The sequence below is a fragment of the Choloepus didactylus genome, chromosome 13, assembly GCF_015220235.1.
Source record: "Choloepus didactylus isolate mChoDid1 chromosome 13, mChoDid1.pri, whole genome shotgun sequence".
NCBI classification, from domain to species: Eukaryota; Metazoa; Chordata; class Mammalia; order Pilosa; family Megalonychidae; genus Choloepus; species Choloepus didactylus.
Window position 1 is genome coordinate 31,469,104 of NC_051319.1, and position 13,749 is coordinate 31,482,852.

General features: G+C 35.3%; 1 long non-coding RNA gene across 1 annotated transcript in view; it reads right to left on the reverse strand.

Moving 5' to 3' along the window:
• Positions 1-283: 283 nt before the first annotated feature.
• LOC119507564 overlaps positions 284-13,749 on the reverse strand; it is a 45,210-nt gene continuing 31,744 nt past the window's right edge. The window contains exons 6-7 of the long non-coding RNA XR_005211306.1: positions 983-1,034; positions 284-458 (exon numbers count right to left, since the gene is read on the reverse strand). This is a non-coding gene — a long non-coding RNA (uncharacterized LOC119507564). The remainder of the gene's footprint in view (positions 459-982; positions 1,035-13,749) is intronic.

The following is a 13,749-nucleotide window of genomic DNA, read 5'->3' on the forward strand; positions in this document are numbered from 1 at the left end:
TATTATATAAAATTTTGTAAGGTTCTATTTATATATACAAATATGGCTATTAGTAAACATCTAATTTGTAAGAGAAAATAACTATTTCAAAAGACTACTTAATCAACATTACTAGTTGTGCCAGTTTGGATGTATTATGTCCCCCAAAATGCCATGTTCTTTAATGCAATATTGTAGGGGCAAACATATTAGTGTTGATTAGGTTGGAATCATTGGATAAGATTGTTTCCATGGAGATGTGACCCATCCAACTGTGGGTAAAATCTTTGATTAGATTATTTCCATGGAGGTGTGGCCCCGCCCATTCAGTGTGGGTCTTGATTAGTTTACTAGAGCCCTATAAGAGCTCAGACAGGAGATTGGTGCTGCAGCTAACAGAGATGTTTTGTAGACGGCCATTGAAAGCAGACTTCTGCTGACGCTTTGGAGATGCTAGCACAGAGTTTGCTCCGGAAAATCTAAGAGAGGACGAAACACCCAACAGCAACATTTTGGAAAATGCCATTTTGGAACACAATCCAGGATCAGCAGATTTCACCCACATGCCTTCCCAGCTAACAGATTTCTGGATGCCATCAGCCATCCTTCAGTGAAGGTATCCTATTGTTGACGCTTTAGCTTGGACACTTTTATGGCCTTAAGACTGTAACATTATAACCAAATAAACCCCCTTTATAAGAGCCAATCTATTTCAGGTGTTTTGCATAACAGCAGCATTAGCAAACCAGAACACTAGTTATGACTTATTTTGGAAATGTTCTCCTCAAACAAGTGTTCTGAATTTATTGTAAAACTTTACAATACAGGAAAGAAAGTTTTGTGAATACTATAAACTAAGCATAGTGTACATTTCTCAAATCTACTGTAGAAGATAGACAGCATTATTGCCATATATTATGACTATGATCTGAGCATAAAGAATAAACTCAATACTGCCATGCTGAAACAGTAGAAGAAAAAAATAAATGAATGAATGAATTACCTCTCCAGGACTAGGTATCCAGCTGTTTTCCAAATACCACTATTAGGTATTCCTGAAAATTAATAAAATCAAATTGAAACAAACAAAAAGAAATTCTCAATTTTTTTATTCATTCATAGACCAGGCAGTAATACGAAATAAACACAAAACCCACTTATAAACACAAAACCCACTTGCATTTATCTTTGTCTTTATGTAAATAATTAGTTAAAACATTCTAACTTTGTATGTCCTGCTTTGCTCAAGCAGGCTGGTCTGTGAGGGAAAAGAAACTGCTGTGTTTTTAATGCTAGCTAAGCACATCCTATAAATTCTAGAGTTCAGGGAAAATACATCTTGGTAAGAAGACTATTCAAAAAATCAGCATGTGGGACATGGCTTCGCCCTTGTAAGAGGCTCCCCCCTTTGTCAGAATTGCTTTTATTCAAGGACTTCTGTCATTATTATCTTCTCTCTTTAACATGTTTCCCTACCTAAGGAATTAAGAAATAGTTAGGCATCCCCTTTTAATATATGCATTATGAAAGCTGTTCTCGCTGTTAAACAGATAAACATGTTCCCTATGTTTATTTGTTCATGAGTTGAAAACAAAGAAATACAAGGTGTTTTTAATGTCTTTCTGGTTTTGTCATATAAAGAAATTGCTCCCAGGCGTTCTTAATTTATACACCATGACTTTTGTGATTTTTTTCTTGTGTTGTTCTTGTTAATTGAACATGCTTATTTGTTTTCTCAAAGCACAACAAACTTTTCTCCTAATTCTGATCATTTTATAGAACTCATGGTCCTTGGGTGCATGATAAAGAGACAGTCACTTCCTTGCGACAAAAGAAAGACATTCTATATGCAGCTGTATAGGTTATTTTCTAAGTGTTTGTTTAGTTAGCCTTCTCTCTGTGAATACAGACATCTGCATTAAATGGTGCCAATTATCAAAAGGCAGCCAACACACAGAGAAAACTCAATATTCTGAAATATTCTGTCTAAATGAGTGGACTTCTAAAATGTTCTAAAATGTTCCCCTTTCTTAAATTTTTGTAATTCATTTAATAGAGGACTTTTTAAAGATGAAATTCTTCCACGTGCTTCCATGATTAATGACAGCTTTATCTTGTCATTCCCACAGACTGTGATAGATTCAAAATAACTCAAAGCCCAGCTCTCCGGTTGAGTTTTTATTAATGCAATGTGTAGGATGTGCAAGAAGAATAGTGAAACAGGAAATGACCTGGATAGCAGTGGAGATATTATGCTGTGTTTAAGTTGCTGTGTGAAAGGCAAGCCTTTCCACCCCCCTCACCACCAGAGCTGTGATAAAAACTCTGGCTGCCTGAAAGCAAATCTAAGGTTGTGTTCTCTTCACCTAGCTGTCAATCTTTCAACTAGTTTGTTTGCATTTTCCAAAAAAAAAAAAAAAAAAAAAAGATACGCTCCTGTTTTCAACATGTGGATGAAAGATCTTGCTTTGGAAAATTCAATTAAATGGAAAATTGAGCTCATTCTCTTAATTCCACATCACTGTAGAACAGTGACAACTAGAGGACCTGAGATTATCATAAACTTTAATCTTGTTTTTACTTATTAATTGATGTATATTTCTTGTCTCCACCTATAAATTCATACCTCAGTGAACAGACTACACTCAGAGGTACATTCAGTGTAATATATATGCATAAATCTAAGTTGACGTAACTTTGATACTAATGACATAAGGAATGTGTGAAGAAAAATATAACGGCACATGTCATAGCCTGAAAAATCAGGAAAATTCAAAGTTAAAGTTCTCATTAGGCTTCTCACATCCAAGTTTTCATTAAACATGTCAGGAAATGCCTTCACTGCATCAACTCTATATAAGTTGAATTAAAGGTCTATTAGAAAACATCTGCCTTTCACATTTAGTGATGTCTTTTAATGCACAGCTTTAAAATAGTAGGCATACCATGTTTGTATTGGATTTTCTACGTGTGCTTTAAAAAAAAAAAAAACTAAAGAAGTATTATGCTTCAAAGTGTCTTTTTAAAAAAAACATAGTGAGAACATCTTTGGGGGACCCTGAAAATTAACTTTCCTTGGAAAGACTTAAAGTAGTCTAAAGAAAGATTTAATAAATGATTGAATAAATGATTTTTTTCCTGGCTAAAACATTATGTAAATGAAAAGCTAACAAAAACAAGTTTGAATAAATTACTATTAAGAAACTCAAAAATGATTGAAACAATTTTTCTCATACTTTTGCAAAATGTTTACCTCTGCTAAAGGTTTCAAGTAAATGTGTGATCCCCAAAGAATTTTTCTGTAAGCTACAGATCTCTTTGAGGGAGCTGAAGATTTAACTATACTTGTACACTTCTAAGCTATTTACTTCTTATCAATATTGCATCTATATTTAAACTCGCAAAAATGCACAGAACAAAATATCTAGTTGACATTTATGAAATACAAAGTTCCTCTGTGTTGCATGCCAATACCAGATGCAGTTTTAATGAAACACCTGCACCGCAAACAGAGGAGGAGCGTAAAAGAAAGCAACAGGGAAGAGACAAGCTGGAGGACAGAACAAAGACATAAAATCAAACAGGAATGAATACAACTGGGTAAACTCTTTAAAGACTCAAAAAATATCCTGAATTAGGAATCTGTAGTAGTGTCCACAAATTTTACTTAGGTAATTTTTCTATTTTATTAAAAATAATTTATATTCACCATAACATTATTGCCTAAATGCCTTGTGACTTTACTGTCCTTTTGAAAGAGGCACTGAGATTAGTTGACCTCAATTCCTCACATAAATTTTTCTTGATTTAAAGAAAGAAGAAAAAAGAGGAAAATAAGCAAGGCAAAGAGGAGAAAAAAGAAAAGCATACACTGAAAAACATCTTAAAATTACTATTACAGAATCTTCTCAAGTGAAAGAAAGTGGAGAAGGTTTGCTAGGAAATGTCATAATTTTAATTATAAGATACTACAACTTACAAAATTGGTTAATATGTGTTAGAGTGTATGTTTTCCTTCAGCTAGCTAAAGTATAGAAAAAGATGGACAGACATGAGTGAGAGAAAGTAAATGCAGTTAATCTTTTTCTGATGATATGACAAACTGAATTGTTCCTGCTCCAAACACACAGAAATGCTGGGCAAAATACAAACAAACAAAAAAATTAACACAGAGCTTAGAAATACCCAGGCACTAGAAACAAACAGGGAACTCAAAACCAGAGTTACAAGCATTCAAGCTGACAGCATGACAACTTAAGGCAGTATAAAGTAGAAACAGGGCCTAGGGGTTGGTAGCTGAGGTTGTAAGATCCATACATGTAAGGACAGGATATGAGGAAAAACGTTTCCCATGAAAGAACCAAACCTAAAGATGGGTTTGGGACAAAATTTACACAACTTACATTACCTGGATGGTATAGCAATATCGTGCCAAACACACAAACACACACACACAATTCAGATCCTAATAAGGAATTCCCAAATGCTTCTTTGGTATAATCTCCAGGAAATATTTTAAATGAAAAAGCAAGGTGCAGAACAATGTAAATAATATGTTTGCATTTATCTAACAAAGAAAATACAAATATATAAACATACATATATGGTTCCATTAAAAAATAACAACAACAAAGGAAAGGTAAGTCAAAAATTAATTGAATTGCTTCCTACAGAAAAGAAGATAACGGGAGAGGGGAGAGGGACAGAAGCTAGACTTCTCCAAATGTACCTTTTGTTAAGTACATTTGACTTTGAAACTACGTAAATTTCTAACATAATTATTTTAAAAAAATTTAATCAAGAATTTAAAAAGCTATCCCCCAAATTTTAAAGCAAAACAAAACAAACTATCCCATGAATCAAGTTGGTGGCTGAAACACACAGAAATTTTTTCAAGTGACTTCAAATAGAGAAATTAGATTATAAATCCTTAATGAGATATACCACAAGGACCAAAAGAACTGCAATGAAAATTTGAACCGTTTTCAGTTACCACATTGTTAGTAATGGCATTGGCACTGTTAAACCCATGTTAATACAGATCGAGCAAATAATTTTAGTGTTGCTAGGAACTAACACTTCCAGCATAAGAGAAAATAAATACAAACATAAAACCAAAAGAAGTAAAAACCCAATAATCTCAAATTTGAATTGGAAATATTATGATGAACTCATGCAGTATTTTCTCTTTAAAAAAAGTTCTTATTTCCTAGTTCTGTCCACTAAAAAGGCTTAAAAACAATGACAAATCCAGAGCAATGAGAACCCCTAGCATCCAGATTGTGGTCTTACTATGCCAGAAAACATCTTCTGTGCCAGAAAACAGGGATGTCATCCAAGGTTAATGAAGTATCAAAAGCTCAGGAGCCAACTTTATTTAGGGACTCCCAGTGTAGAAAGACAGGACAATATTAGGAAAAAAGATGATTAGGAAAGAAAAAAACTTTTTGTACAATGTGGTTTATACTGAACACCTCCACGTGTAGGCAGAGGGCACCTACATGACCAGCCCCCAGACCAGAAAAGAATCTCCAAGGAGCTTTCCTGGTAAACATTTCAAACTCGTCACAACTCCTTGCTGGGGGGATTAAGCATGTCCTGTGTGACCCCACTGGGACAGGACTCATGGAAGCTTGTGCCTGGTTTCCTCCAGACTTTGTCCCATATGCCTTTTCCCTTTGTTGACATTTCTTTGTGTCCTTTCATTGTGATAAATCATCGCTGTGAGTATAGGTATCAGCTGAGTCTTATGAGTTCTCCTAGCGAATCACTGAACTTGGGGGTGGTCTTGAGTACTCCCAACACAGTGGGAAACTTTCCAGAATAATATACTTGTTTCTTTAACAAACAAATTTCACAAGAAACAAAATAAGAGGGAAAAATCTACAAAGAAACTTAATAATAAATGTTTAATTTTAATTTTTCATTTCGCTTCCTCTGATTAAAGATGGCAAACACTGACTGAAACAAAAAAATTAAAAATTTGTTATTAAAAATCACAAAACATAAAAAGAATATAAACAAACTCAAATAATTGTATAAGCCTGTGGCAAAGTTACTCAAGCTGCACTAAGTTATTTGAACTGCACTAAAATTTTTGGGACATCCTGTATAAATAACTTAAATTTGACTCAAAAAGAATATAGAGACACTCAAGAAAAAGATACCATTTTCAATAGCAACTAAAAAAATCAAGTACCTAGGAATAAACTTAACCAAAGATGTAAAAGACCTATACAAAGAAAACTACATAACTCTACTAAAAGAAATAGAAGGGGACCTTAAAAGATGGAAAAATATTCCATGTTCATGGATAGGAAGGCTAAATGTCATTAAGATGTCAATTCTACCCAAACTCATCTACAGATTCAATGCAATCCCAATCAAAATTCCAACAACCTACTTTGCAGACTTGGAAAAGCTAGTTATCAAATTTATTTGGAAAGGGAAGATGCCTCGAATTGCTAAAGACACTCTAAAAAAGAAAAACGAAGTGGGAGGACTTACACTCCCTGACTTTCAAGCTTATTATAAAGCCACAGTTGCCAAAACAGCATGGTACTGGCACAAAGATAGACATATAGATCAATGGAATCGAACTGAGAATTCAGAGATAGACCCTCAGATCTATGGCCGACTGATCTTTGATAAGGCCCCCAAAGTCACTGAACTGAGCCATAATGGTCTTTTCAACAAATGGGGCTGGGAGAGTTGGATATCCATATCCAAAAGAATGAAAGAGGACCCCTACCTCACCCCCTACACAAAAATTAACTCAAAATGGACCAAAGATCTCAATATAAAAGAAAGTACCATAAAACTCCTAGAAGATAATGTAGGAAAACATCTTCAAGACCTTGTATTAGGCGGCCACTTCCTAAACTTTACACCCAAAGCACAAGCAACAAAAGAGAAAATAGATAAATGGGAACTCCTCAAGCTTAGCAGCTTCTGCACCTCAAAGGAATTTCTCAAAAAGGTAAAGAGGCAGCCAACTCAATGGGAAAAAATTTTTGGAAACCATGTATCTGACAAAAGACTGATATCTTGCATATATAAAGAAATCCTACAACTCAATGACAATAGTACAGACAGCCCAATTATAAAATGGGCAAAAGATAAGAAAAGACAGTTCTCTGAAGAGGAAATACAAATGGCCAAGAAACACATGAAAAAATGTTCAGCTTCACTAGCTATTAGAGAGATGCAAATTAAAACCACAATGAGATACCATCTAACACCGGTTAGAATGGCTGCCATTAAACAAACAGGAAACTACAAATGCTGGAGGGGATGTGGAGAAATTGGAACTCTTATTCATTGTTGGTGGGACTGTATAATGGTTCAGCCACTCTGGAAGTCAGTCTGGCAGTTCCTTAGAAAACTAGATATAGAGTTACCATTCGATCCAGCGATTGCACTTCTCGGTATATACCCGGAAGGTCGGAAAGCAGTGACACGAACAGATATCTGCACGCCAGTGTTCATAGCAGCATTATTCACAATTGCCAAGAGATGGAAACAACCCAAATGTCCTTCAACAGATGAGTGGATAAATAAAATGTGGTATATACACACGATGGAATACTACGCGGCAGTAAGAAGGAATGATCTCGTGAAACATATGACAACATGGATGAACCTTGAAGACATAATGCTGAGCGAAATAAGCCAGGCACAAAAAGAGAAATATTATATGCTACCACTAATGTGAACTTTGAAAAATGTAAAACAAATGGTTTATAATGTAGAATGTAGGGGAACTAGCAGTAGAGAGCTATTAAGGAAGGGGGAACAATAATCCAAGAAGAACAGATAAGCTATTTAACGTTCTGGGGATGCCCAGAAATGACTATGGTCTGTTAAATTCTGATGGATATAGTAGGAACAAGTTCACAGAAATGTTGCTATAGTAGGTAACTTTCTTGGGGTAACGTAGGAACATGTTGGAAGTTAAGCAGTTATCTTAGGTTAGTTGTCTTTTTCTTACTCCCTTGTTATGGTCTCTTTGAAATGTTCTTTTATTGTATGTTCGTTTTCTTTTTAACTTTTTTTTTCATACAGTTGATTTAAAAAAGAAGGGAAAGTTAAAAAAAAAAAAAGAAAGAAAGAAAAACAAGGAAAAAAAAAAAAGATGTAGTGCCCCCTTGAGGAGCCTGTGGAGAGTGCAGGGGTATTCGCCTAACCCACCTCCATGGTTGCTAACATGACCACAGACATAGGGGACTGGTGGTTTGATGGGTTGAGCCCTCTACCATAAGTTTTACCCTTGGGAAGACGGTTGCTGCAAAGGAGAGGCTAGGCCTCCCTATATTTGTGCCTAAGAGTCTCCTCCTGAATGCCTCTTTGTTGCTCAGATGTGGCCCTGTCTCTCTGGCTAAGCCAACTTGAAAGGTGAAATCACTGCCCTCCCCCCTACGTGGGATCAGACACCCAGGGGAGTGAATCTCCCTGGCAACATAGAATATGACTCCCGGGGAGGAATGTAGAGCCGGCATCGTGGGACGGAGAACATCTTCTTGACCAAAAGGGGGATGTGGAAGGAAATGAAATAAGCTTCAGTGGCAGAGAGATTCCAAAACGAGCCGAGAGGTCACTCTGGAGGGCACTCTTACGCACACTTTAGACAACCCTTTTTAGGTTCCAAAGAATTGGGGTAGCTGGTGGTGGATACCTGAAACTATCAAACTACAACCCAGAACCCATGAATCTCGAAGACAGTTGTATAAAAATGTAGCTTATGAGGGGTGACAATGGGATTGGGAAAGCCATAAGGACCACACTCCACTTTGTCTAGTTTATGGATGGATGAGTAGAAAAATAGGGGAAGGAAACAAACAGACAAAGGTACCCAGTGTTCTTTTTTACTTCAATTGCTCTTTTTCACTCTAATTATTATTCTTGTTATTTTTGTGTGTGTGCTAATGAAGGTGTCAGGGATTGATTTAGGTGATGAATGTACAACTATGTAATGGTACCGTAAACAATCGAAAGTACGATTTGTTTTGTATGACTGCGTGGTATGTGAATATATCTCAATAAAATGATGATTAAAAAAAAAAAAAAAAAAAGAAGAATATAGAAACCTAAATATACCCATGACCATCAAAGAAATTAAAAATCAGCAGACAAAAATATCTACCCACAAGAAAGCATTAGGCCAAGGTGGCTTACAGACCAGTATTACCAAATCTTAAAGAAACATACCACCCCTATTTTAAACAAGATGTTCCAGGGAATAGGAAAAAAAAAAGGGGGAGGTGGGGCTGTCCCTTATAGTCCAACTATAAGGCTAGTATAATCTTGATGCTCAAAATGACAAGAGCTGTATAGGTCAATCTCATTTACTAACATAGATGAAAAAATTATACATCAAATATTAGTAAATTTCATAAAGTTAATCAAAGTGTGTGTGTGTGTGTCTACATCATCTACATGTCTACATATATAAGCATACATACATACATCTATATAACTACATCATGATCAAGTATGGTTTATCCCAGGAATTCAAGGAAGGACTAACATTAAGAAAATTGATTAATATAATTTGCCACATTCACATATTAAAGAAGAAACTCATATGATCATTCAAAAAATAAAGGAAAAACTCAACTTCAATAAATTATTTTTTATTAAGAATCACTTAACAAGCTAAGAATAGAAGGAAATTTCCTTAACCTTATATTTAATGGTAAAACTTCATAGCATTCCCTTTATCAGGAACAAGATAAGAATGTTTGTTTACTACTACTTCTATTCAATCCTGTACAGGAAATTCTAACCAATTTTAAAATATTAAAAGGAAAAAGATTGAAAAAATGGGCACCATTTGCAGATAACATGATTAAACAGAAGATTCAAGAGAATCTGCAAATTGTCAAAACTAATGAGACAGTTCAACAAGGTTACTAGATACAAGATCAACATACAAAAAATTAATAGCATTCATATACATCAACAACGAAGTAAAAATGTAATTAAAATATCATTCACAATAGAAACAAAATCATAAGATACATAAGAATAATCTCTAACAAAATCTGAGTAAGGCCTTTATGGGGGAAATTTTAAAACTTTATTGTCAAGCATAAAAGGAAACTTAAATGAATGGGGATGTATACCATGTTGCTGGCCAGGAAGACTCAGTACCATAAAAATAGTCCATTCTCCCTAAAATACTTTATAACACAATTTCAACAGAAATCCCACAAAAGTGGTTGACAGAATTTGACAAGGTGACCCTAGAATTCACATGTAAGAGAACAGACTGAAAATAGGACAATTTTGAATAAGATGAATAATGTGAGAAGACTTACCCTAATATTACCCTAACAAACATCATCATATTATAAAGTTTTGATAATTAAGATAGCTTGGTATACTGGCATAAAGATAAACAAATCAACAACAAAGCAGAAAACCCAGAAAAAGACCAGTGTATATACGACAACTTGGTATATATACCAACTTGTATGTGACAACATTGGTAATACAAATCATTGAGGAAAGGATAAATTATTCAAAAAACAGTACTGAGAGAACAAATTATCCATTTGGAGAAAAAATTAAAGCCCAAACTCCCAAAATAAATCCCAGGTGGATTAAAAACCCTAAATCTAGAAATCAAAATTATAAGTTTTAGAAGAATTTCCAAGAAATTAACCATATGGCATCAAAATAGGAAAATCTTTCTTAAACAAGACCCAAAAACGTACAGGTCTTAACGGAAAGATTGAAAATATTTACACAGTAAGTTTTAAAACTTCTATACATTAAGACAACTATTAACAAAGTAACAAGAAGTCCCAAAATGGGACAAATTGACAACGCATATAAACAAAAATGAATTATTATCCAGACTACATGAAGAACTCCTAAGTCAAAAGAAAAAGATAATGGGAAAAAAGAAGAAAAATGTGAACAGGCATCTGAGAGAAAAGGAAACCCATATGGCCAATAAACATATGAAAGGTTGCTCATTCTTACTAGATACTAAGGAAACACAAATTAAAACAAAAGAACATTTGTCTAATAATACTAAATGTTGGCAAGGATATGAGGAAAAGGAAATCTTATGCACTGCTGGTAAAGCATAAACCGGTTCAGTTGTTTTGGGGAATGATTTGGCCACATCATGTAAAGCTGACAATGATTACAACAAATAAACACATACCCTAAAGAAACTCTCTCACATATGTGCAAAAGAATATGCACATGAGTGTTCAGTACAGCATTATTTTAACATTTAAAAATCAGAAACAGTCTCAATGTCCCTAAATCAGTAGATACATAAAGAAATTACAGTTTATTTATACAATGAATATGAATTACACCTACATGTATCACTGTAGATAAATCTTTAGAAAAAAACACTGAAAGGTGGGATGGCACTCATCTGTGACATAGCACAGTCATCCCTCAACAGAGGACCTGGGGGTGCATGGCCTGGAAGAACGACCCACTCGCAAGTCTCAGGGGCCACATGCCAATACCAAGGACTTGTGGGTCAGCGGCAGAGACAAATTGTGGCAGGACTGAACTGAAGGATTAGACTATTAAATCTCCAGGAACACCAGGGAAATGTGATTGTTAGAACCGCCCCGCACCCCCGACTGCCCAGACACAAGCCCCATATACAGGGCAGGCAACATCAACTACACACGCAAGCTTGGTACACCAATTGGACCCCACAAGACTCACGCCCCCACTCACCACAAAGACAAAGCAGGGGAGAACTGGCTTGAGGGGAATAGGTGGTTCGTGGACACCACCTGCTGGTTAGTTAGATAAAGTGCATTCCACGAAGCTGTAGATCTGACAAACTAAGAGATAAGGATTTCAATCTGTCTAGAAATCCTAAAAGAACCCTATAAATTAAGCAAATGCCAAGAGGCCAAAAACAACAGAAAATTTTAAAGCATATGAAAAAACCAGACAATATGGATAACCCAAGCCCAAGCACCCAAATCAAAAGATCAGAGGAGACACAGTACCTGGAGCAATTAATCAAAGAACTAAAGATGAACGATGAGACCATGGCACAGGATATAAAGGACATGAAGAAGAGCATGACATAGGATACAAAGAACATCAAGAAGACCCTAGAGGAGCATAAAGAAAACATTGCAAGGGTAAATAATAAAACAGATAATCTTATGGAAATTAAAGAAACTATTGACCAAATTAAAAAGATTCTGGATACTCATAGTACAAGACTAGAGGAAGTTGAACAACGAATCAGTGACCTCAAAGATGACAGAACGGTAAATGAAAGAACAAAAGAATGGGGAAAAACATCGAAAAAATCGAAATGGACCTCAGGGATATGATAGAAAATATAAAATGTCCAAATATAAGACTCATTAGTGTTCCAGAAGGGGAAGAGAAAGGTAAAGGTCTAGGAAGAGTATTCAAAGAAATTGTTGGGGAAAACTTCCCAAATCTTCTAAACAACATAAATACACAAATCATAAATGCCCAGTGAACTCCAAATAGAATAAATCCAAATAAACCCACTCCAATACATATTCTGATCACACTGTCAAATACAGAAGAGAAGGAGCAAGTTCTGAAAGAAGCAAGAGAAAACTCACCACATACAAAGGAAACAGCATAAGACTAAGCAGTGACTACTCAGCAGCCACCATGGAGGCAACAAGGCAGTGGCATGACATATTTAAAATTCTGAGCGACAAAAATTTCCAACCAAGAATACTTTACCCAGCAAAACTCTCCTTCAAATTTGAGGGAGAGCTTAAATTTTTCACAGACAAACAAATGCTGAGAGAATATGCGAACAAGAGACCTGCCCTACTGAAGATACTAAAGGGAGCCCTACAGACAGAGAAACAAAGAAAGGAGAGAGAGACATGGAGAAAGGTTCAGTACTAAAGAGATTCGGTATGGGTACATTAAGGGACATTAATAGAAAGAGGGGAAAACATATATATGACAAACATAAGCCAAAGGATAAGACGGCTGATTCAAGAAATGCCTTCACAGTTATAATGTTGAATGTAAATGGATTAAACTCCCCAATTAAAAGATATAGATTCGCAGAATGGATCAAAAAAAATGAACCATCAATATGTTGCTTACAAGAGATTCATCTTAGACACAGGGACACAAAGAAATTGAAAGTGAAAGGATGGAAAAAAATATTTCATGCAAGCTACAGCCAAAAGAAAGCAGGTGTAGCAATATTAATCTCAGATAAAACAGACTTTAAATGCAAGGATGTTTTGAGAGACAAAGAAGGCCACTATGTACTAATAAAAGGGGCAATTCAACAAGAAAAAATAACAATCATAAATGTTTATGCACCCAATCAAGGTGCCACAAAATACATGAGAGAAACACTGGCAAAACTAAAGGAAGCAACTGATGTTTCCACAATAATTGTGGGAGACTTCAACACATCACTCTCTCCTATAGATAGATCAACCAGACAGAAGACCAATAAGGAAACTGAAAACCTAAACAATCTGATAAATGAATTGCATTTAACAGACATATGTGGAACATTACATCCCAAATCACCAGGATACACATACTTCTCTAGTGCTCATGGAACTTTCTCCAGAATAGATCATATGCTGGGACATAAAACAAGCCTCAACAAATTTAAAAAAATTGAAATTATTCAAAGCACCTTCTCTGACCACAATGGAATACAATTAGAAGTCAATAACCATCAGAGACTTAGAAAATTCACAAATACCTGGAGGTTAAACAATATGCTCCTAAACAATCAGTGTGTTAAAGAAG